At 48.5% G+C, this 26,088-nt stretch overlaps 1 protein-coding gene across 2 annotated transcripts in view; it reads right to left on the bottom strand.

The window, feature by feature from the left end:
- LOC119449924 (uncharacterized) overlaps nucleotides 1-26,088 on the bottom strand; it is an 80,992-nt gene that overhangs the window by 39,105 nt on the left and 15,799 nt on the right. Inside the window, exon 1 of one of the 2 annotated variants that reach the window (XM_037713215.2) lies at nucleotides 2,007-2,146. The exons of the other annotated variant lie outside the window; for it this stretch is intronic. The gene's annotated coding sequence lies outside the window, so the exon portion shown is untranslated. Of the gene's footprint in view, nucleotides 1-2,006; nucleotides 2,147-26,088 lie in introns of those variants that run through there. 2 annotated transcript variants of the gene reach the window in all.

The raw sequence follows: 26,088 nt of genomic DNA, 5'->3' as shown, positions 1-26,088 counted from the left end.
GCAAGTACTCGCGTACTCACCCACGCATCGCGCATGCATAGTGAATGAAGCGCTTGGCGCTGCAAAAAAAAAAAAAAATGTGCGACGTAGTACGCTTCAAAAGTCATAAGCCACAACGCCATATATAGGTCCACGTTATACAAGCGTATTCGGAATCAGGAGATCCTATTTTTGCGTTAGGCCCAACCGTACAGTTGTTTCGCATGCGTACTCGGGATATCTTACAACACCAGCGAGATTGGCTGCAACGGGAGCGCAGGATGAACGTGTTTCAAGCTGTAGCGGGAAGCGCTGAACGAGAGAAGGTTACATCACCAAGAGGCTACGCGCTGACACAACGTTTTGCTTGCCGCCCTCACAGCGAGGTATACCCCGCCCTGTGACCATACGCAATGCTATATATTGGTGGTTGGTTGGTTACTGATTTACGATTGACTGATTGGTGATTTTTTAGTTAGCTACAAGAGGTAAGATATTTAATAGTTGGTGGACCCCTTCGGTCGCTTGTGCGTTGTTCGCTACAAGAATTCTGCACGAAACGACTGTGGTGGATTGGTGAAAAAGCATGCGCAGAAGGCGCGAGATGCATGCAGGGTTCTTCAAGACGAAAATAGAGGCTGAGGAAATTCAAAACATACTCGAGGTGCCGTTATGAGCAGGCCCGACCGTTAATGCACTAAATTCGCTATACCGCCAAGAAAGAAATGTGTATCGTTTTGTTTTAGGGTAGAGGGGAAAAACAAAGATTAGGAAGTTAGGGAACAATTTAAAGAGCGAGAAAAAAAGAAACTCACGTCGTCATTAGTGGGACTTCGCAATAAAATTAATCACTGTGGAGCGAGAATTCTTGTTGTATCCAAGCGTGGAGCGGCTGCAAACTACATAAAGTCATGCAGTTACTTTGTAAACGTGTGATAACTATTAAGGACGATGGATACTGGTGAAATTGTCCACTTCGTCGTCTTCGTACATGTATATATTGACACGTATACATGTTTATCTTTCACCGGTTGCCGCTTTCCACCGGCTAACAAATGTTAAACGTTATCGCTCGGCGCAGGTCGTCGGAAGCTTCTCGAACGTTATCGATGCTTCTGTCCGTCGTCTGTGGTCACCGACGCTCATGTAATCTGATTGTATGAGCGACGCCAATTGTCTAGAAATTTCCAGAAGACACGCGGGCACCAGGGATTAATCTGGAACATTCGATGACTCACCTATAAAAGCCGACGCGTTTCGCCGCTGATTAGATTTTCGACGATCGCCGACTGTGCTCGCCGCTTTCGTTGTGCTTCGAGTGTAGCTTGCTTTTGTGGGCACAGGTTCGCCCAATAAAGAATCAGCTTCGTCATACACAGTTTTAATGCTGTTTACTTCAGCGTCACTACTACGTGACAATATATATATATATATATATATATATATATATATATATATATATTATAGCGTCCATCTAGCTAACAACAGTGAAGGTGTCGGTGCTGTTCAGGAGGGTCTGGTAGAGACAGTTCATGGCCTAAAGTTGGGCCATGTTTTTGTCAGTGGTCCGCTGAGGCTGCGCGAACACTCCGACGATGTATACTATCGCCAGTGCCAGTTTAGGTGCGAGTGTGCACGACAGAATGTCACGCAGGCTGTAGCTGTTTACAAGTGCGCTACTATACATCAATGCTGCACTGGCTCGTGACTCGGACAGTCATGAATACACGTCAAATTTGGCCGAGCAGGTAAACGTTCAACATCATAGAAATGACGGCGAGTACGCGCGAAGACGCAAGGCGTTCTTTACGTTCCTTCTTCGTGCGTTCTCGTGTGTTGCATTCGCGCCGCTATTTCTTCCACAGTTCACGGACACACGTGCCAAACGGAGGTAAACAGCATGGAGAACAAGCGTTAACGTTGAAGCTCTGTGACAAAAACGAGACGCAGGCGCCCGAGATCGAGCGCAACTGACTCTGCACGTGGGCACCGAGGCACGAAGCTGTTGAAGTGAAGCCGCACCGTACCTTTCGTTTGTTTCCCCTGGAACGCATAGGTGACTGCACCCGCGGATCTTGCCCTCAGCGGCGCAGGAGGAGGCGGCGGCCTGCTCTCAGCTTTGACATCCTCTCTTTGTCACGGCAAGCGCGACGTCACAGCCCTCGTCGCAAAAGCTGGACATGCGGCGTGCGCGAGGAGCTCGCCGTCTGCGTGCACTCGCTGCCACGCGGCGCGTTCCATCTCCGGAGTGAATAAGCGGGCCGTTATTGCGAATGCCCGCGAGTTTTTGAGCGACTTACTGGCGGTCAAGGAAGCGCGCGGTTTAGTAATAACGCGTGCGACCCGGACATTTGTTGGCGGGGCACGGGACAGGTGGCGATGTCGGATCACTGCGGCGCCTCCCGTTCTTGCTATATAGCATTGGGGAGGGCGCCGATGTCCTTCTTGCACAACGAGCTGTTTTAGAGAATGCGCATGCGCAATTGCACATCGCCTACTTCTCGTAACTTTGCCAACCTGCTTTTGTTCTTAGGGCACACGGGAACCTCAGCATAGAAAATTCTTTGTCATCCCTCTTTCTTTGAAATTCGAATTTTGCTCATTCAAGCCAGGACGCGCACGATTACGCGACTACACAAAAACATTGACAGGGGTTCTTATATTCTAATGTAGTGGTCGAGTGACGGCACGTTCACCGGTCAGTTACGCTGGAGATCGCCTGGCCTGCCAAGAAATATGCACGACGGGGGCAGTTAAAATGCGCGCGCTTAGAAAAGCTGAAGCTGGGCTGGCAACCATGACAACCACATGAACGACAGCAACAGTACGACGACGATGATAGCGATGACGAAGGTACGAAACAATGACGACGGCCAACGGCGGTTTGAAGGTGATGGCATGACAGCCATGAAGGGTTTATTTAAAGGTACTGCGGTGTTTTTCAGAAGCGACCGGCATTGCGCGACAGTCTTTGGACGTTGTCAGTTGCGTCTAGGTATGCGGGTGAACATTAATTATCTCCTCTCTTGGCTTTCTTTCTCCTCGATTTGACACTGTCAAGAATAACGCTCTATATAGCCTTCGTTCTTTTAGTGACGACGTTTGATTGCAGTAGAGTCTGTGTGTGCTTGTCAAATAGACTCGCTAAAAGCGTGTTTCGCCTGTTCTGGTCAACTCTGACAATGGCTGTACGTAAACTTGGTCGGTAGACATCGCAGTTTTGTATATCGGATGACGGAGCCTCCTCATACGCGCTTTACGCGCACCGTTCATAAGCGCAGTGATTTTCATCTCGCGCAACCAAGCAATTAGCGGTCACAAGTACCCGTTGTGCTCACTGGATATGCTGGCTGGAAAACAGGTAAAAGATATTACAAATTGTCACCACAAGAACAACGATAAGTCTTCCGTTCGGACGTATAATAGACATGGAAAAGCCGGAAAATACCCGTTCAAATAAAAATTCGGCATAATGCATTAAAAAATTAATTAAGGGGTTTTACGTGCCAAAACCACGATATGATTATGAGGCACGCCGTAGTGGGGGACTCCGGAAATTTGGACCACCTGGGGTTCTTTAACGTGCGCCTAAATTTAAGTACACGGGTGTTTTCGCATTTCGCCGCCATCGAAATGCGGCCGACCGGGGCCGGGATTCGATCCGGCGGCCTCGTGCTCAGCAGCCCAACACCATAGCCACTGAGCAACCAGCGGCGGGTGGCATAATGCAGTATGTAATGCTATAATGCGAAAACATTATAGTCCCTTTGGTGAAACCTTCAGCCAGCCAGATGGTTGAGACATGACGTGTGCAGTCACGCACGCACTATAGGCACACCTTTAGCCAACCAGAACCATGGCGCCGCCGTGGCATCGGGGAACCGTGGTCGTCTCGCGTCTCGAAGGACCGGGTTTGATTCCCACCCAGACAGATATGTACCAAATTTTCTTTTCGAAGCCATTAATTTACTTTGTTTACAGGAACCTCCCTGAGGAATTTGGCGTCAATCCGAGCATTTCTGACGTATTTTTACTCTTTGCACCGTCGGCCACTTTTGGTACCATCACTCGGCCACGCCGCCACCGACGACGCCGGATTTTCGAGTGTGGGACAGATGATGCTTTCGCATTAAAACCGATAACTGCACTGCGGCTACAGAAAAAAAAAAATCGTGCGGCTGCAACATTCATATGGGGTCGGATTAGCAGCGAAGCTGTTTAGGCTGCATACATTATGAAATTATACATTTTTTTTAATATGGCACCACACTACGCCGACAGAAGCGTCGCTGCGGTCACCGCACCTCCCAAGCACAAACGGAAAGGGTGCGAACACGAACGCTACATTGATCTCGACGGGCCGCAACCGCTGCTGCAGCCGCGCCGGCACCTCCTACGCGCATGACGTTATAACCACAGAAGCGCAGGTCACGTGAACAGGCGCCGTCGCCGTACTCTATCCCCCTCTCCCCCTACCAATCTCTATTTCTACAGTGCTGTCACCACACTCTATTCCCCTCTCTCCTACCCGTCTCCATTGCTGCGGCGCCGCCGCCATACTCTTTCCCCCTCTCCCCTACACATCTCCATTCCTGTCCAATCACCGTGTCCCCGATACGGACGCAAGGCGCCCAGGATACCCCCCCCTGGAAACGCATGCAGGGGATGCATACGGAAGCTAGAGGTAAACAGCTTTTCTGTAAAAAACGGGCAAGTTAATTCGCACTCGGTCGCGCAAAGCTTAGGCACAGCGAAACTTACTGGCTGCCATTGCTAGGTATTAACTTGGTTGCTGCTAGGTCTTCACTTGGTTTAACTTAACAACGCATGCAGGAAGGTATTCTCGAGCGATCATTTTCGGAGGTACCTTCCCTTTCGCAACATTTCGCGTGACTATCGCTGGACGCGTCGGCGCCTACGAGTGACAGCGCTCCTGGCATGCCACAAACGCAGGCAGGCTAACCAAGGTTGGCACAGTGCCGAGAACGCTGCTGCTTGCCGACGCCGAACGCGTTGGAGGCTAGCCGCTCGATATCAATCGGCCAGCTTCGCTGTGTCTTGAGCTTTGCGCGGCCTAGTGCAAGCGTTATCCTTTTTATTGCAATAGCAATTATATGGACACTCAAAAGCATATTTCTGCCGTCGCCGTCGCCGTGAGGTTCCGTATGACGTCAATGGAGATGAAATCGTCGCCGCGCGCCGAACGCTGTATGTGCGAGTGAAAGGGCGCGAGGGGCGCGCGCTTTCACGGGGAGTGAACGCACGGAGGAGAACAAACGCGCTTTCTGCGCCGTGCTCCCTTAAGGGCTGCAGAAGTAGGCGTCTCTTTCCTCCTTTACAATCACCATATATGTAGAGCAAACGCGCCTTCTTCCGATGCGCGAGAGGCCGTGGGGGAGGGGGGGAGAGGGGGAACGAAGGGAGGCGACGTTTAGCTGCGGCACCAAGTGCCTATTTATATCAGAGGCTCCGGCAACAGTCACCAACGCCGCACGCATTTTGAGCGAACGCGGGCAAAACGCCGACGGCGTCGACAACAGTTCTGCGTGTTGCCGGTGCTGCTGCATGTCCAAGTTTATACAGCTGATAAAGCTACTATCATTACTCCGTATAGCTCTCTACAAATTTGCTATCGCAATTGATGCTTCGCCTTTCAGGTGAAACTGCGACAACTTTTTTTCTTCTCCTGGCTGTAGAGAAGGGATCTCGCAAGGCACCTTTTATTCACTGATTAACCACGACTGGTTCCATCAGCTCCAGGCAGTCCAGAAGGCCCACGATGGGCGGTAAGGCTTCGCCTTCCCGTCCCGACGTAGGAGCGGCCCGCGGTCCTCCCTCCATAAAAACGGGGGGGGGGGGGGGGGGGGGTGACTTCTTCAGGACCTGAATGAAGTTTACTACATACCTACCTATACCTTCTCCTGGCTCAGCGCGCCGCGGAGAGAAGAGAGGCGGGGTCGGGAAGGCAAAGAGCTGGCGAGGAGGAGACCGCGTGCACGCGGTCTCTTCCTCCTTCTCTGGGTTTCCATGGCTACGGCGCTGCAGTTTCTTGGTACGCACCACAAATTACGACTGGCTTAAACAGCTTCGCTGTTAAAAGTTCGAAAGCGGTGCCCAGTTACCATGCGGTTTACGCTACAAGTCACTACGAGTTCCTCAGCTGCTTTTCATCTATACTCAATATAGTTACAGATCGAAGGAATACAGTAATTAATGCCACCTCTTACACCTGGCAAATAAAAACCCTTAGATATCGTTACGAGGAAGTTACGAGGGGGCGTATGCTCGCGATCTATTCTCTCGTATCCACTAACCACATGTCAAAACAAGGAACTATCCACTATCACCTCTTTTGGGTCCCGAATTGGCAGGGCGCATTCTTTTGTTGTTTCCATCGAGGCAGCACCTTTCATCAGCGTCGCCCAGACGGCGACAGTGACCGACACCGACGGTGACGGGCAAACAAGCGCCCCAAATCGGCAGTGCGCATCCTTTGGGTGCTTCGCCCGATGCCACCCCCTTCATCAGTGGCCGCCTACCTGGCGACGCGGCCCGACACCGGCTGTGACGCGATGACAAAGAAGCTCACTTATAGAAGCGACCTCAACCGCCACCCTTCATGGAAGCGGGGACCAGCACGAAAGTCACTCTCCCGACTCTGGCACGACGAACGTTACGGAGAGCAAGAAACCAAGTCGACGACTTTCGTGGAAGGAGTGTGAATCCCCTGTTTCCAGATTGCCTCGTCCTTGCTTCGAAGGTTGAACATCAGAGGCGGAGTTCTGTGGACAATACGACCCCTCTGAGTTGCCCGCAGTCAAGGCCATCGAATTCCCTTGCATAGGGAACTAGGGAAGACGACTGCTTTACGCGTCGTCTGTGGTGTGTCCTGACGTGTTCTAATATGTGCTCAGACATGTAGTGAGCTGAGACTTTCAAAGTTCTCCCCCATGGAGTGGGCTTCCATATTTGGAGCCACTGTAAATATGTAGAATAAACCTTTTTTTTCCCTCGCTCTTACTGCCGGACGTAATCATCCCTTTGGCTGAAGGATCACCGGGCCAAACGCTACGCCGACTCCCAGCACCTCTGACCAAAACGTCCTCCGTCGGCACGTCCGCTTTCTCACTATACGAGCTTATCTGAGTGCAAGAGCGTACCGCGAATTCATCGACAAATCACGTGGGAGAGTTAATTATGGGTAGTTAGTGATCCCTGCCGCGGCGTCTGGTGCCATTTTAGGAACGAACCGTGTGCTGACTGTTGGCCGGGAGAAAGTTGACCGTCCATTAGCATCCCCCCTTTTCTCATCCTATCAGAAAACAAGCAACATACGCTTTGAAATAGAGAATTGTGTAGCGGTCTACTTTGAAAGCCGCGCCACGCGTGCCAGTTTTACGTTTTCTTCTTGCGCATCCGCCCGCCTTCACCGCACGCAGCTATTACGAGGCAACGATCCCACGCACTGTACACCACTCCCTCCTCCTCGCAGACTTTATTTTATTTACATACCTGCTCCTGTTTACGTGTGTCAGGTAGAGTGCACGGCGGCATTAGTCCGAGGCGCCGTTATAAGAACAAGAGGCGGGTAGCGTCGTTAAGAACATGTGTTAGTCTGGACGGCCTTATAAGGGACTCTCCGAGAGCAGCCAGTGAGAAATGCTTGGCTTGACCGCGCGCTCCACCGACGTTTACTACCCCGCACACTGCGTTGCCAGCTCGAAGTATACTACTATGCGCGCAGAGCGTTGAAAGCCTATAATGCCTACGGAGCCGTGATGAAAAAGCCCGTGGTGTATAGAGTCGGCCATTTTACTGCGTGCGAAACTCGTGCTCCTTTATAGTTGGCCTTCTCGAAGGAGGCGACATGCAGTGTCGTCACTGTTGGTAAAAACTCAACGACTAGCTTGAAGAGGGGTTAACGGCGCTGCTAACAAAATCACGCTTGACTTCCATCCCATTACGTGTGCGCCAACTTCACTTAAACTGGCATCGATGTCGCTGACTTGCGAGATAGATAGATAGATAGATAGATAGATAGATAGATAGATAGATAGATAGATAGATAGATAGATAGATAGATAGATAGATAGATAGATAGATAGATAGATAGATAGATAGATAGATAGATAGATAGATAGATAGATAGATAGATAGATAGATAGATAGATAGATAGATAGATAGATAGATAGATAGATAGATAGATAGATAGATCATTCGTGTACACTTTCATCACGGAAAACATTCTCAAAGGTGGCAATGTTAACTATATTGCACACTAACTACGAAACTGACGGTTATACAGCCCCGTAGACTTGGCGTCTGGGCAGTTCTTGCTGCAGTTTGAAAGCAACATCGATTCGAAATAGAAGCGTCACACGTAACCTATGATTCATGGGCGCTCAGAAATGTGAAAAATGTGCAGGTCCCAATAAAGGTTACCGAGCTTAGACTGCTTACGAGCACAGCGGTACCGAAATGTTCCCGCGAGTTCTGTTGGTCGACACGATGTTCTTCACGCGTTTCCCTTCAGCTCGGGACTCATCCCTCAAGTTTTTAATTACTTCTAACCCTCCCCGCCTTCCGCGTTTCCGTTAATTCATTTCACAACTATATGCGCGCGAAGCCCACTAGTCGCTGTATTATTTCCGGCCTCATTGTTGAACCGCTCAACTGCGGAGAAAAGATATTAGCCCTGACGGACGGCGGCTACTCCGAACACCTGCGCAAGTAGGCACGATGAGATCCGCGCCGAGCTCTGCGCATATAAATCTCTTCCCGTGGTAGAGAGGAACAATGACGGGCAAAGTTCCTGAGCTTCACTGTATAGCAAGGGCGGCGCCGGGTGCACAACAGCGGTGCGCTTCTTTTGAACGTCGACTGGCAGCGTGCACCTCAAACAGACAGCCGTCATTTGTCCTTACAACAATACCCGGAGTGCTGCGTATAGGCTGGCATGCATACAGGAGATGGCGTGTGATATCTTCGTTGCTTCCTTTTGACACTTTCTAAGTTAGACTCATTATTCTTACGGATTGCGGCATCCGGAAAATGCTTTCTTTTATGTCGTCTTTCTTTTTTTTTTAGAACAGGAGCGTCAAGTGAAGCTTATTTTTAGATTAGGCAAAAGAGAAAGACCCACTGAAGAGAGGATGCCTGCAGAAAATAAGCTGGTCGATAGAGAGTCATTCTTTAATGGGTGCCGTAGAGAGAGAAAGGAAAGAAAGAATGCAGGGATCGATGTTCACAAGGAAAGCGTCCAGTTGGCTACCCTACGCTGGGGAAGGATAAATTGCAATAGAAAGACGAGAGAGGAAGGCGATGAATGTGTGCACGTGAGTGGCCAGCATTACGCAGTTAAAGGCACTTGCACAAGTCAGTCGTGTTCAAAAAAAAATCATGAGCCATTCCACTCTGTGAAGGGATGACCAGCGAAGCTGTCTAGCACGTAGGCGCGCGTGCTTCTCGGTAATCTGTACTTTACGCGGACCTCCCCATTACGACGACAGAACAGAAGTGAAATTCAAAATGGAGAACGGCAACTTGTCTTTCTGAGTCTTTACATACATTCGCACGGACGACGGGACCGCCGTCCCCAGAGGAGCCGGAGGAAACTAGACACGCGTGACGTTTCGACGGCACCGCCACCGCGGGAGAGCGGAAGAAAAGGAATCTAGATACGCAAGCGCCTGTAACGCCGACAAAGAGAGGGCGGTGCGAACGGTAGCACAGCATGGCCGACGCAGGTCGCACAGCAGCAAATCTTCGAGAAACCTTTATTATCTACCTGGGAGTCTACTAACCTTGAAAATGGTGCCTGTTGATAACTAATCTACTCAAAATGCATATCCTAGGCACGCCGGCGAGCCAGCTATGGAAGAAGACGACAACGAACGTGCGAGCAGTGGCACGAGCGCGTTCGCGCGGGACCTGAGTATTTTTTGACGCAGAATAAAAATTCACGGAACCCTAGCCATAAACAGTTTCGCTGTAAAAACACAAAATTGCTTTCACTGGCTTCGGGGCCGATGATTTGTGGGCACGGTATTCCAGCAATGTCGGTGCGCTCAGTGGACGATCATCTAGTCGCTTCAATGCGTTGGGCCTTGATTGTCTTGTATGTCACATCGAGGACAGTGGCACAGTAGGCTGGCGGTTTATGTTCTCTCCGCCGTCCGCAGACATCACATGCAGGACTGTCAGTCATTCCAATTAGTGCTGAACAAGCACTCGTGAAAACAACTTTCAACCAGACACAATATAGACGCCTCGCGTTGGTGCAGTCTGGGCTGAGGTCCGAGTTTAGTCGATGCAGTCTAGCGCGCCTTATATGGGCGGTATTCCATTCCGCTAACCGGAGTCTGTGCGCCAGAAGGCGAAGCTATCTTGCAGCGTCTATGCTAGAGAGTGGAATTAGGATGCAGTGGTCATCTTCACGTGACGTGCGAGCCGTCTTAATTGTCTACGTCATCATTTCCGGTGACACTGCAATGGCCCGGCAACAAATGAAAAGAAATCTCGTGGCCTTTTTCTATCAAATGGTGGTTAAGTTTCACGACTTCAGAGGAACCACTGCAGATATTAAAATGTCGGCTTTGAGTCGCAGAAGTCTGTCCAATATGCTGCACTACCGAAAGCATATTTCTTATTACTTGGTCCATTGCTTTGTCATTGCCTTTACCCTTACAGTTTTGATTATTAGTAATTATCTAACATTGTATTAGCAGCGAAGCTTTTTGCACATAATTTAACCTGCCGCCATTTTCTTTGTTTCTTGTTTATTGTATAACCACAATGCTCTGCAATGCCTTTGGCCCTGAGGGTATACTAAATAAATAAATAAATTTTGCAGGACTCTCTGTATCGATTATCTGAAATGCATCGCGGAGAGCTACGGGTTTCGCAGCTGCAGACGCTGTGGCATGCGAAGCCTTTAACGGTTGTGTTATTGCTTTTTGTCGTATAACTACAGTACTACCGGAACTGGTTGATGTATTTGAGTGATCAGCATGGACGCGTGTGCAGTCACTGTAATTCTGATACGAGAGGGGTAAACGGAGTTGCTTGATGGCAGACGATGGTAAGTCAATGACTCACAATGGGTGCTGGAGATATCTGCCTGGCTATATACCTAGCATGCTGCTCAAGATGCGAAGGGTACGCATAGTCATTCGTGCATAGTACACACCCACGCAGCTAGTGGGGAGAGCTGTCGCTTGATCGATTAAAAAGTGAGAGAATAATTGCGGTCAAACTGTCCTGTGAAACAGCCGTGTACAAGATTGCGAAGGACAACGGGCTGTACTCGTTACGGCTCGATAGTGCAGCCGTAACGAGTAACGCCTCGTTACGAGTAACGCCTGTACTCGTTACGGCTCGATAGCGCAGCCGTCTCGAGCCACATCGCTCTCACCGTTTGTCCGACTTGGAAGAGATTTTGCCTCCCATTGCTGAGAATAAGGCGCATTTGTCCTCTCCTTTTACCTGTCGTAACTTGAGCACTATATGAGCGGCGGGATCTAAACTTGCAGCCACGCGCTTCACTATAGCATCGAGGAGGAAGAGGGAAAGAAGGAAGGAAACATAGGGAGGTCAACCAGACGCACGTCCGCTTTGCTACCCTGCACGGCGGGAAGGAGTTTAAGGGATGAAACGGAAAAAAAAGAAAGGCGAGGGAGGGAAGAATCGCGCAAGTAACTAGTGCGCAAGGAGATGTGGCGCCATTCTACTCACATTTTTTGGCGAGAGATTGAAGTGATCCCTTCGTGGTGACACGAATTCGTGTCACCACGAATGAAAATACGAAATCAGTTGCCGAGGTGCTTGACACAAAGGCAGACGAATACCTTTGAAGAGACGATCAGGAGGATCGATGCTTGGTTAAGTCTGCCACGCTAACCTCACCTGTAGCAACATTAGCGCCGCAGATAGCGATTTTGAATGTAGTACGTCAGCAGTGCATGCATGGGTAGTGAAAGACAAGATGCACAGTGCTCAGCGATTGAAACACGGTACTCGGACAACATGGCGTCGGCACGTTTTTTTGCGCCACCGGTGGGCGCTGGTGACACTAAGATAATGCGTCATTTATGCGTCACACGATAGCGAGAATCTTTTTGATGTATCGTAACTGCATTCGGCCCCCTCAGCGATCACCGAGCGAGCACCGGTGCCCAGAAAGCGCCAACCGCCATGCTGGCTGAGTATCGCGTTGCTATAGCTGAGCACTGTACATAAAGCGGGCGACATGAATCAGCATACCTTTGTGTCAGTTGCTTTACATTTTATTCAAAAGCCTTTTATCCTATTAAACTTTCAAATACGTATGTTTTCCATTCACTGCGCTTTATAATGAGAAACCGATGAGGAATGACGTGCACGTCAGATATGGCATATCATATTATTGGGTTGCCCGATTGCACCGCTGCAACTAATGATATAGCGTCTTATCGTTTCTAGAACATCATTGTAATGGCTTTCTGACTCAATGACGATCTCCATCCCGTCAAAGCCTGGCGATCTCGTAATTTTTTTTCTTCGCTTCTAGTTACGAGTCTTTGCCACGTACAAAAACAGGTAGCTGCTATCATCGCCTTCTGTCATCATAACTGTTTTTGATGAAGGTTGAATGCTGTAACTGCGTTAGAAATTGATAAATAAAATCGTACGTGACAACCCTGCTATAGAAAATTCTGGTGGTGTAACGTAAAAATAAAAAAGGGTGGGGGGGGGGGGGGGGGGTCATTACCAATGCACAAATTGCAACCTTTTTTGTGAGTTGTTGAAGCGGTAGCGAGAATACAAGGCGCAATTATTGTCATAGGTGAACTGCCGAGAAGAAACTGTCAAATTTACAAGCCATGGCGTGTGTGATGCCAAGTTATGTGAACGGATCTCTGCAGAAAAAGCGAAAATAAAGCAAAGAAAATCAAGACAATTGACACTTCCTCTCTAAGGGATGACGACCACTTGAATGCTTGTACGTAGTCAACGCTGAGTAAGCATTCCGGTCTGGTATATAGTTCCATTTTCTTGCGCTTTTAAGTTTTATGCAAAACTCATTCTCGGGAGACTCTTTCAGTTAAAACTAAGCGTAAGATTAATTCTGAGACTGCCCATATATTTTTAACCTCGCACGTTTCCTCTGGCTTTATACCTCCAAAGTCAAACTTATGTTTATTCGTTTGTTTGAATCCGGTGACCAATTTAAATTCCACTGCTTTGATCACACTGCAAACGCGACCGACACGAAACGGGTTTATATGCAAATGAGGTGCACTTCCACAGCGCTCGCGACTCCTTTTATCAGCCCTTTTTGCTTAGTTTCCTCCGAAATGCCACATCGCTATACAACAAGTATCAAGTAAATCCTTTCACTGATGCGCTGCGTATGGTAATATTTTGTGAATAAGCTTACGGAATTTCTAAGGGCACAGAAATGGGCAGGGAGCGGGAGGGGGGGGGGGGGGGGGGGCACACAACTGCGGTTTTCATACCAACAAGACGCGTGTGAATCGGTGCCGCTCAATCTTCGTTCGTTTATAGGCCTAACGTATTATCCCAGCATTTGGCTAGCACTGTCACCAAACATTTCGTATGCATGTAAGCGTGATACGCGTCCTCGCAATGGACTAAAACAAACACTCGTCGCGCGAAATGTCGTCAGCGCTGTGAGATCTTCTTAAGTCAAAATCGCATTCGTCTGGACTTCTCACAGCTGCACTGACACAAACACGGCGCGCGCGCGCGCGCTCGCGCATAAACAGAGAAACCGATAGCTACGCACGCACCCATGCACACACGCATGTATGCTCACCTTCCGAAGGTCGGCCGATTTTTCTCTGTGGAACCGCCGTAATCTAACGGTGTTCTAACAACCCTTGCAGAGACGAGACAGCGATCTGTATACCGCTCGTTGAATATTGAATGAGTTGTCGTTCCGGCATACCGGATACACGCGCGCATTGCGTTAGAGTATACCTCGATGCGCATGTTGTTGCCCTTTAATTGAGTCAGGAACGAACGAACTAACGAAAGAACGAACAAACAAAAAGCGCCCCTTGTCTGTTCGGCATCTCGCCTCTCCAAACACGCGTCATTCATCCCCTCACTCTCCTCTTCTCGTCGCAGCTCGTATAACCAATTGAAGGAAGGGCGAGCTGGGAGTCCCTTCAGGCGTAACTTACGCCCCGATTTTGGAGGACCGCGGTACAGGCTCTAGCCAGAACATCGGTGTCGCTGCGTTGTTCTGTGTTCTGTGTAGCAGCGTTGTTCTTTTTTTTTGTCGAAGTTCATCGATCGGCCCCTATTATCCTGTGTGGCTTCTGATTCGATGAGACGCTCTGGCGTTGTTTATGCATCACGGTATATGCGGCTCACCACCGGCAAGTCACTGCGCTGCTCGGGTGTTTCGCGAGGGGGCCTGCATCAGCGTCTGTGTCCGCTCTCTCAAAGATACATTTCTTATCAAGGCTCACCTCTTCTCTTTTATTCATCGGCGCAGCGTAAGATTAAAGAAACAAGATCGACTTCGTGAATTGACGTGATGTCATGTTTTGAAGCGCAAAATCTGTTTCGCGCTGGAACTTAGAACTTGGAAAAACAGGGGGGGCTGACTCCCAGGCGAAGGTTTTGTTCGAATGGAAGCTGCGAACGGATGCAAAATATGATAAGATTACAGGAAGACGCCGATGAAGAGCACTAGATCAGTTTAGACTTGTAGGGTGCTTTCGAGAAAACAACAGAGAGATAAAGTTAAAGGAAAATGAAACACAGGGAGTTTAACCAGGTTGCACCTTCTTTGCTACCCTACACCGGGGAAAGGAGAATCGGAAAGAATAGAAAAAGCAACGAGGAGAGGAAGAACAAGTGATGCGCCCGCTCACACAACAGCGTTCATCACGCAATCAAAAGCGGTCGCAGAGTCGCCTTTAAAAACCGCAGTGCGCTCCTGTGTCCCTCTGCGTTAATGGCGGTCGAGTCCGTGGCCCCGATATTTTTTTAAGCATAACATGCGTTTAGCTCCTATTGTCGGCAACCTTCGAGTGACCTTGAGCCAGAAGCCAGAGCCGTTATCCGGGCACTCAACCGAGAACATCCGAGCATCATTGTGAGAACAAAACGAGATCATCCGGGCAAACAGTAAAAGTTAAGGAAACGCGGTCTCTGGCCCCAAGCCTTTGTACAGGACCGCATTACGTACGCTCGTTACTGCCAAAACAAGTTACAAAAATATTGCTTTCGAGTTCTTCCTAATGTTTGTTCACAATGTCACTCAAGCTGTAACTTCTAGTGCGCTGAATTTTTATTTGTCATTTCCAATAGCGACGTTCAAAAGGCCGATACAGGGCACCATACACTTGACTCTCATCTTTTGGCGCTGAGACAGGGTTGCCGGTGCTCTTTTCAACGCCAGCGGTCGGTGAGTTCCGCGGCGCGGGTTTTGCACCGTCTTATTCGAGAAATGGCGCCACGCTGCGTGATCAGCCCGGCAGTGTCCGATGCGACGCGGATGGTTGTGTGGTGTGTCGTGGTGTGGTGTGCCCTTGCGAACATGCACTATACCCATTTTAAGATTGTGGCTGGTATCATCTCCAACCAATCTGCTTTGTCGGTCGCCATTTCATGCTTACATCTGCTCTGGACTACGGGAGAGCCAGCATATTTTTTTTTTTTTATTCTGTGAACTCTCTGTCACCCGGTTGGTTTAAAACAGCAAGCGAAAACTGTCTTTCATTATCAAAAGACGGGCAGTAGATGATAATATATTCTATGCTTGTCGTGTAAAGTTGTGTTGTGTTGTGTAACGTTGCATGTTAAACTTTCCATAACGCCATCATGCTTTGAAAGTTTCATCTGAATCTCTCTGGCGTAAGGTGAAAGGTGGCAGGGAAAATGAAACACAAATTTTACGTACTTGATAGCGCAAAGAAACCGAGCACGAAAGGGACACGGGACAAGAGGAACGACTGGAGCGCTGCTCACTATGTTCAGTCGTCTCTCTTATTCAATTTAAATTTTCTGCCAGAACCTTTTAAGCTATAAACCAAATAGTCTATACCAGTCCGCTTTACTGATATAATTTCCGCCTTTGAACGTAGCGCCTGAACTTCGTACTCGATGACGTCCCGGATCTCACCGCAGTTTCGCGGTGAGAGGAAAATATAAGAAAACATTCCAGATTTAGTCTCTCCGTACTTCTTTAGCGGAACGTTAATATTTCTTTAATTTATGAGCAATTAGCTAGCTCCGAGTGAAGGTTGTTGACTTATATATGTATATATATATGGATCGGCATGTGAAAAGTAATAGTGCTGTCCCTATGCTTTCGCTGAATCTCTTTGGGCCAAATCTGCAGAATGTCGCTGAGAATGACCGATTCTAGTTACTTTTGAGAGCAAGATTCTGAGTTGCAACTCTTCAACTGCTTTGTAAAAACTGATGAAGTGGACATTTTTATTTTAACTGAAGCATCGAGATTTACAGTTTCAATGCAATTCTCTCTCTACTTTTTTTCTTATTTCCTATGGAAGTTTCACAAGCAGATCATCGGCGAAAAAAAAGGTATCCTGCCGGCGGGGTAGAACTGACCATAACAGAGAGCTCTTGCGTAAAAAGGAGACTTTGTGCTTGTTGCATACATTTTACTGAATGCTCTTCTCTATTTTTGAATTTTTACTGATAGCCTTCGCAAAATATAATTTTTCAGGTGTTCTACATCTAATGGCACTCAAATTCGCCAAGCGAAGAATAATGAAAGTAGCATATCCGCAAGGACTGTCAAAAGTTTGCTTCCACCTAAACTATTGATCTTTTCTATATATACATGTACGAAAAGGAAATTTGAACAGTAACGCATACTTTCTTGTCTAAGAAGCCAGCAAAAAGGAACGTGCTCGTTACAGAAAGATGGCAGAGAGCTTTGCCCTATACTAGGTGTGAAATAGGAACCGTGCAATAAACCGCTAATCATAAGCGCCAAAATGGAGCAAATAGAAGTGGGGAGGGGGGGGGGGGAATAGATTAATACGAAGTACTGGTGAAAACCATTTGGGAGCAGTGCTGTTAGCAGAACGCACACCGCTGCCTTTTATTGCTCAAAACTTCGGTGGCGGTCACGTGGTTTCTGCTTGGCTCGTTCAGCTTGCGCCTACGACTCAAGTAAGGAATTCCTTGTTGCTTCTTTATCTCTCCTTTTTTTTTAATGGGTTTATGCGAAATCGGGGGCAAGAAACAGATTTAGCCAGCACTTGAGCCTGCTGTTAGCTTCTGAGTGAAAAATGATAGGTTCACAATCGAACAAAGACAACAGAAAGCAAAACCTTAAGGAAAGAAGCCGCGGCTTAACAAGCAATCGCGCCGAGTTAGAAAGGAGTCCTCTTGTAACGCCGCGAATAGCGGACGATCCACGTTCTTCAACGAAACTTTGTTCTTCGGTAGCGAGGGAGCGAGAATGAGTGGCTTTGATAAGGTGATCTAATTGCAGAACAAGTGCTAGTAATCTCTGCACTTTCAACGGAATGTAAGGTACAGTACCGATAGTGCACAACCAAAAAAAAAAATCATCCTGATTATATTGACAAGAACAATGGAAGTTTTCTTCTGGTGTACAAATGCAGAGAACTATTGAAAGTAAATGTATTACGTTTTTTTTTTTCGTACAACTCTCGTCACATTCAGATATATCACCAAATTCCTAATTTGAGCTCTAATCAGCGCTTCACTGATTACAACTCCCATCAGACATGTAAGCATCTAATGTAGTCCTAATTTAGTGGACGTCCACCCCATTCTTCGAAGCAGAAAGAACCGATAGAAAAGTAATGTAGCTTCGTTTAAGAGTTAAGTATCACCTATCAGAGTTACATCCACCAGTACTACGATTTGGGGGAACAACATAGATATGCTGTGAAGGAGGGTGGTGGTAGGGTGAAGATGATGATGAGGACCTGCACAGCATACTGTTTCTGTGCAACGCGTGCGTTCACACTTCACAGCACAGCACAGTCACCTTCGCGAGCAGAGGTAGATGTTACTACAGTGTGTAGCTGGGAGGCTGTCTATAGCTTGCACAAAGTTTGCAGCTGTTAGCGCTACTGGCGTATTTAAACCAGACAGTAGCAGCTGGAGGGCGTCAAATATTTGTCGCAGCATGGCTTTGATGGCAGAGTCCACAGTACTACGTATACTGTAAAGACAGATGCCAGCGGCATATGTTGCCATGCTTTGAGTGAATATCTTCGGCCTATAGCTACTCAGCACTCATTACCTAACACGTTCCTTCTCCTTCTATACATACATGTCACCTTCATTTAGCAAAGAAAAAAAAAGAATACGTGTTCGAGGCTCAGAGAAATTTTGGAACGGACGACTCAATGAAATTCCCGTGGCGCACAAGGAGCAATCGTGCCCAGCGACAGACCCTAACTCACGCAAACACCGGACAGTATAGGAGAAGAGTGCACGCCAGCTGTGGACACGTGGAAATGAAAAATAAATAAAATAAATATAAGAAGCGGAAAGTTGCAACCACATGAACGTAGCTACACTAAATGGCTTACAGCGAGCCGCAAGATGTTTGCGCTGAAGATTACCTTCGGCCGGACTGAAAGGGCGGCCAGTGACGGCCAAAGGCGATGGCGAGATGGGGTGGGTGCGTTGGAAGCGGGCGTACTGTGGTCGAGGTGGCCTGGATATGTCCGCCGCTGGCGCACGCACGACTGCATAGGCACGGGAACACGCTGAACACGCGCTGGCGAGGTAGTGGTTGAACCGGTGAACAATAAAAAAATAAGAAGAAAGAGAGGGGAAAAAAAAAAGAAACGAGAGGGAGGGTGAAAAATAAAGCAAACCAACAACGAAGTCGCATCGAGTGAAGTGGTCCGGGTCCGCGCCAGGACCAATCAAAAGCCACCACCGTTCGTCCTTAACTCCATCTCTGAATACGCGGTAGCGCGTTGGCTTCGGTCATATACTGCCGACTTGGCAGGTCGAGGCTCGGGGGCAAAGGAACGGAGGGCCACGGTTTGGTGAGCAAAAAGCGGGCAGTGCATGGGGTGGAGGTTGCGGCTAAGGGGGGGGAGAAGTGCGAGAGGTGGTGCGCTGGCTTTTTTGCTGGCTCTGCGGCTTCCTGCACGCTTGCTTGGTTGCTGCAGCTTTCTCACGTGTAACGACCTCCCTTTCTGTATTTTTTTTCTTTCCGCTTCTCCGCGGGCCTGTTTGTTTTTCCTCGTTCAACCGCTTGTCCTGCGATCTGCGCGTTAGGCGATCAGATGTAGCGAAAACACAGGGTGCCGATGGCTGGGCGCGCACGACGATATATTGGCACTATATGAAAGACTCCATTAATACGATCGTCCTGGAATCCTGTATACAAGGCTTCGATATCGCGAGCGTATAGCTGTGAAGCGCACAATATCCGTGGTTGCCGTAAAGGAAGGGGTTTTATTGTTTTCGAATGTCTTTTGTTTGCAGAGACATGTTTTCCCATGACGGATATTCAAATAATTGCTCCATGCGAAGTGCTTGCAATCGGATGCTTTCGTACTAACGCGCTAACAGAGACTATATGCAATACGTGACTTGCCTCTGTGTGCGCGAGTGATGCGTTTGTGATGTGACTGTTATGAGAGGCCTCGCTCACATCTGACCACTGACGTTTACGAACTTTAGAAGTCATCTCGCAGTATCTTTTTTTTTTTCACTGCGAAGCTGTTAGCGTGACTAAACGCTATGATCGTCCGCTCGAAATTGTCCGTTTTAAACGAGGAGGACAAGGACAGTTTTTTCAGAGCCACTGCACCTGCAGGGCGCAACGAGAATGGGTAGGGAATGTTGGACCTGTAACAGATAACGTGTGGGCAATACAAAAGTGTGTAGGGTAGTTACAGGCACTGTGAGAAATTCTCAAACTTCTGTCTTTTCTGCTTTGGATTTCTATAGGGTTTTCGACTTTCAACGTGTCATTTCAGAATTATCGGACGCGCATGAAGATGGAACTTGGATAGCAATATAGTGTGTCTGCAATATTCTGGATTCAATGTTGTAGAGGCTATAAGGGCACTGGAGAAAACTTCCAAATGTTGCCAGAGCATGTAATGTGTGCGTTTCTTCTAGTAGTATATTTAAAAAAATGTTGATGTGAGCACACAGCTCTGCATTTCTTCTTGTAACTTAGCACGCGTAAACGGGAGACCCTCTACGCTTACAATCGGCTTTTTAATATATACCGGGTTTTTCTTGCAAAGACTGACAACATTTTTTTTAAAGTCGACTGCCGAAGTTAGCACAATTTTAGCCCTTGAGACGAATTTTTTGAAGAGGCATACATTGCTTGCACAATAAATTCATAATACACTAATTACCAAACTTTCACCAATTGCGCATATCGACTTGGAACGTACTGTGAGGCTGACACCAGTATTGAAATGTCCATTCCCAAAGTATGTGACGAAATACATTGGCGTTCCATTTAATATTTTGCTTCAATGCATAAAAACAGCGTTTTGTTAAAAAAGTAAGCGGAGCAACATGTATTTTTAGCACAAATTTGATGGCGAAAATCTCGAAACGGGTGTCATTATCTGAACTCGTTCCAAGTCCGCCTGTTCGAGTAACACACCTCAAGGATTAGACAATTTCCATAATTGTAAAGCTAGCTTTCCTGCAAGGCAGTTTTCCAACTAATGGCGGTGTGGTAATTTTTGCAAACAGCGTGTTCAAACACAGTGAGCTTGTATTATGACAAGAAAAAATGCAGACCTCGCAATCCCGATGAAACAAGGCGCAAGAGAAAAGTCCCAGCATGTGCAGATAGCACTGCGTCTTCATTTTACCGACGATCGGTGGCGTCATTAGTTGGGCAAATTAGCAGTGTATAGAGAGGCGCGCTAGAGCATCCGGAAAAAGGTATTATCTTCCACAGATGAGCGTGAAAATTTTTGGCAGTCTTCGCAACGACACCCGGTATTGCTCAGTTTAAAATTAAGTGTGATTTTTATAGAGTTAATTGCAAGCAGTGGGGCGCACATCGGCTTAGGTGCCGGCGCAACACATGTGGTTTGGCGTGGCGTTCGAAGGTGGTGTGGAGGGGACTGAAAAAAAAAGAAAGAAAGAGAAGAAAAACTTCCACAGGAAGAGGAAAAGCCTCTTTGCTGAGAACCCTCTCCGAAGATTATCTTTAATGGCAAGAAGGTGGAGAGGTCGGCCTGAGTGAAGTGCCTCTATAGCCTACTACTCACGCCGGGGGAGGGGGGGGGGGATTAGGAGGAATAACAGAGATACGATAGAAGCCCATACGTTCAAAACTTGGCCGTTCATGGGGCTTAGCGCCATCTATGTGACGAGGGAATACTTCCGGCGGAACAAAAAGCATGTGACGCCATATCCATCATAAAACTGAAGTGACGTCATTTTAGTTGTGAAGGGGCGAAATTTGTTTCGCGGCCTATCATTGGAGCTGTATTTCGAAATGCCCCGCAATTTGACTTGATGGGGGTTTCGAATTTTTAGCACTCAACACGATGCAGAAAAACGTCAGTCGCACGGGTGCCTGAATCGCACCCATGCACAGAATATCCTAAGCCCAAAGAAAGCTTTGGGTGTTGTATGCTGGTCGCATTGTCGGACGAGAAGCCCGTCAGCCAGCGCAGTGGCACGAATGCAGCTAAAGTAAACAATTATCTGGTGGTCGTAACTCACTACGTTTGGCTGAATACGTAGGACAACGATGAAACACAGCTCGCAAACGCCGCGCCACCACAATTAAGACACACGTATAGACAAGCAAAACAACACAACGTGTAAGGGGGGCGTGAACTTTACGAGCGTGCCTTTCTGCACTCTTCAAGAGTGTATGACACTGCAATTGACAGCAGCGTGAACGCCCATAGCGGGCGCTGAGAAATGTGTATTGATTGTTAAAGATAAAGCAAAAGAGAGTTGTCTTTTCGTTCCTCACCACACGTATGTAACTGTGATTAGGAATTTCATTTTCGTTGAATGATATCAAAGTATGTCTTGTTTTATTTATTTTTTTAACGGTCTTTCTTTCTCAGTGTTTGTTTCCTCCTCAGATAGTCGCGCTTCAATCGCTGCTCCCATAACCCCCCTTGCTGATGTCGGCGACGCTTAGTTCTGGACCGCTTTTCGCCCGAAGCTTCGCGACCCATTTGAATCGGCATTTATCTGTATTTAACATCTGATCGCAATAGCGCAAGATGCCGCACTTGTGCTGAAGCGTTATTGAATAGCGCTAATACGGTTGGCCGGACCTACTTGAACTAACCTGCAAGGTCGAATTCTGTCCGCTGTCAAGAATCTTGAGCATCGAATGACATTTCATTCGCGATGGCTATACGACAATTACGTTTATTGAATTCCAGAACCAACTCGAATGATAGCTGCTGCGCATGAGACGGTACGCTCAAACGGGATAAGCGTTCAAAAGAAGCAAACGACCTCATAAGTGGGCGCCTTGACGAAATATTATAAACCCATTAAAGCTGGCAAGGTATGCTTACGTAAGCCTGAGGTAGGTCTCAGAAAACTAAAAAAAAAGTATACACGAAGAGTCTCTAATAGCGTTACAGCGTACGTGACGTCAATATCAGAACTGACATGATTGATGTGCAAACGAGAAAAGTAAAAAAAAAATCATAAAAAATCTTTATATGGCACAATAGCAAAAAAGAAACATGCTTGCATTTAATGCGTCGTTGACGCTCAGTGCTCAGCGAATTTCTAGGGCGCTTAGTTACGCAATGCTTCGTAGAAAAATTCCTCTTTGTTGATAACGTGAGCGCTAAAAGAACAATCTGCATGGCAATGAGTAAATTTTCGTGTGAAGTATTAGAGCTTCTTCGTATAATAGAATCACATTTTATTCAGCTCTTCAGCTCGTTCACAATAAGGGAACAATTCTTTTTGAAGTTATGCCTCGGTATTGTCACGGTTGAGTGATGAAGACGACAACGATGAGGGCATGACTGAACGCTCGAGCTATAGACGGAAGCCTATGTTTTTGTGCTGTGTAGCTTATCGACTACCAACCAGATACTGCCGATTAAATACTTTTCGTGTGATATGACGATTTATTTGACAATGACGTCTCACGCAATCGAGGCAGTCCACGAACGCTGATGGCGCGCACAGCGACAGACGCAAGAGCACTTCTTCCCCTTCTTCACTACAATGTCCCCCGGGAGAGAAGATGAGCCATCCTGGCGACCAACGGCGTAGGTAGGATCAGGAGGTCATAGTATGGCTTAAGTCGGCTGACATGAACCATGTCACGTCCGCGGTGTCTAAGGTCGTGTGATGGCGTCACAGGCTCGACAACGTAGTTGACAGCCGAGGTAGGGTCGATGACGCGGTAGGGGCCATCATAGCGCGCAAGAAGTTTCGTTGAAAGGCCAGGGCTGTGAGGTGGGATCCACAACCAAACAAGGGAACCAGTCGGAAAATGTAGTGTAGGCACGTTACTGTCATGCCGCAGCTTTTGGCGACCTTGGGAGGCGGTCGTAAGGGTACGGGCGAGCTGCCTTCAGTCCTCTGCGTATTTGGCGGCTTCAGACACTGGCGTGCATTCAGAAGCGTCGGGTCGGTATGGAAGCAGTGTGTCCATTGTACGCGAGGGCTCGCGGCCATATAGCAGAAAGAATGGCGAAAAGCCAGTGGTAGCTTGTGTGGCCGTATTATACGCATACGTTACGAACGGCAAAACAGTGTCCCAGTTACTGTGGTCCGAGGCAACGCACATAGTCAACATGTCACCGAGTGTGCGGTTGAACCTCTCTGTCAAGCCGTTCGTTTGCGGGTGGTAGGCGGTAGACTTGCGGTGAACGATGCTGCATGCAGCGAGAAGGGCTTGGATTACTTCGGACAGGAACACACGCCCCCGGTCGCTGAGCAGTTCGCGTGGTGCTCCATGTCGAAGAACGAAGTTCCGCAAGATGAAGAAGGCAACGTCACGCGCAGAAGCCGCCGGAAGTGCGGCAGTCTCGGCGTAGCGCGTCAAGTGGTCGACACCTACAATTATCCATCGGTTTCCCGAGGAACTGCAGGGAAGTGGCCCGTATAGGTCTATGCCGACGCGATCAAATGGCCGGGCCGGGCAGGGGAGCGGCTGTAACTCGCCAGGAGGGTGCTGTTGAATTTTACGCCTTTGGCACGCCGTGCAAGCGCGTACGTACTGGTGCACGAAGTGATACATGGCGTGCCAGTAGAAACGCTGCCTCAGCCGAGTGTACGTTTTCAGAACGCCGGCGGGACCATTATGAGGAGCGGCATGGAAATAAGCGCATATGTCAGCACTCATGTGTCGTGGTATCACAAGCAGCCATTTGCGTCCATCAGCCAAATAATTCCTGCGGTAAAGGACGTTTTCGCGGACAGCAAAGTGAGCGGCTTGGCGACGAAGTGTTCGAGAGGAGGGTGTGACGGATGGATGATGGAGGAAATTCAGCATAGTTGAAAGCAGGGGATCCTTACGCTGTTCGGCCGGCATATCAGCGACGGTGATGGTCGACATGGATGCGAAGGGCATTGACACTGAAGCCACATCGGAAGGTATCGGTGATCGGGAAAGTGCATCGGCGTCAGAGTGCTTTCTGCCCGATCGGTAGACAACGCGGATGTCATATTCTTGTAAGCGAAGTGCCCAGCGGCCGAGGCGACCTGACGGACCTTTCAACGAGGACAGCCAGCAAAGGGTGTGGTGGTCGGTAACAATGTCAAAAGGGCGACCATAGAGGTATGGACGAAATTTGACGAGAGCCCAAATAATGGTCAAGCACTCTTTCTCTGTGACAGAGTAGTTGGCTTCTGCCTTCTTTAAAGTGCGGCTCGCATATGCGACGACGTACTCGTCGTAGCCGCCTTTCCGTTGCGCTAGGACTGCACCAAGTCCGATGCCACTTGCGTCCGTGTGTAGCTCTGTGGGCGCTGTGGGATCGTAGTGTCGAAGGATGGGCGGCGAAGTAGACGACGTAGTTGCTTGAAGGCTTCGTCACACGAAGTTGACCACGCGGAGATGCCGCTGCTAGCAGTAAGCAAATTGGTCAGTGATGCGATGATAGTGGCAAAATTGCGCACAAAACGCCGAAAGTAAGAGCAGAGCCCTATAAAGCTGCGGAGTGCTTTAAGAGTAGTGGGCATCGGAAACTCTGCGACCACGCGAAGCTTGGCTGGGTCAGGAAGTACACCATCCTTCGAAACAACGTGTCCCAATATTGTTAACTTGCGGGCAGCAAAACGGCACTTTTTGATGTTGAGTTGGAGGCCGGCAGAGGTGAGGCACGTCAGGATCTCACGCAAGCGAACGAGGTGCGTCGGGAAATCGGGCGAAAACACGACAATATCATCAAGGTAGCGCAGACATGTTTTCCACTTGTAGTTACGAAGGATAGTGTCCATCATACGCTCGAAAGTAACGGGCGCGTTGCAGAGCCCGAATGGCATTACGGTAAATTCATACAAGCCGTCGGGCGTGACGAAATCGGTCTTCTCACAGTCGTCTTCAGCTATCGGCACTTGCCACTAGCCGGAGCGAAGATCCAAAGATGAGAAGTACTCTGCGCCTTGTAGGGAGTCGAGGGCGTCATCTATCCGAGGCAGCGGATAGACATCTTTACGCGTTATCTTATTGAGCTGACGGTAATCCACACAGAAGCGTATTGAGCCGTCCTTCTTGCGTACTAATACTACAGGAGACGCCCAAGGACTGTGGGAAGGCCGAATGACGCCACGATGCAGCATATCGTCGACTTGCACGGTAATTATTAGTCGCTCAGCCGCCGACAAGCGGTACGGTCGCTGGCGTAATGGTGGATGGGAACCAGTGTGGATGCTGTGAGGGGCGGTCGCCATACGTCCCAGGGATGGTTGGTCGCAATCAAACGACGAGCGAAAATTCTGAAGAAGCGCGAGGACTTGCATGCAGCAACCAATTTCCCTCGCTAGGTGACTGGCGACGACGTAAGGGGGGAAAGCGAGCGACGACGCGGTGACGGATAACGATGGTTGCCGAAAGGGCGTCGAGGAGACGGCGAATACTCTGGGTCGGACGCATGGAATGCCCGGTTGCATCGTGGGAATATCCATGCCTAGGC

Source organism: Dermacentor silvarum, chromosome 4 (assembly GCF_013339745.2).
Source record: "Dermacentor silvarum isolate Dsil-2018 chromosome 4, BIME_Dsil_1.4, whole genome shotgun sequence".
NCBI classification, from domain to species: Eukaryota; Metazoa; Arthropoda; class Arachnida; order Ixodida; family Ixodidae; genus Dermacentor; species Dermacentor silvarum.
This window is presented reverse-complemented; position numbering and strand designations above follow the sequence as displayed.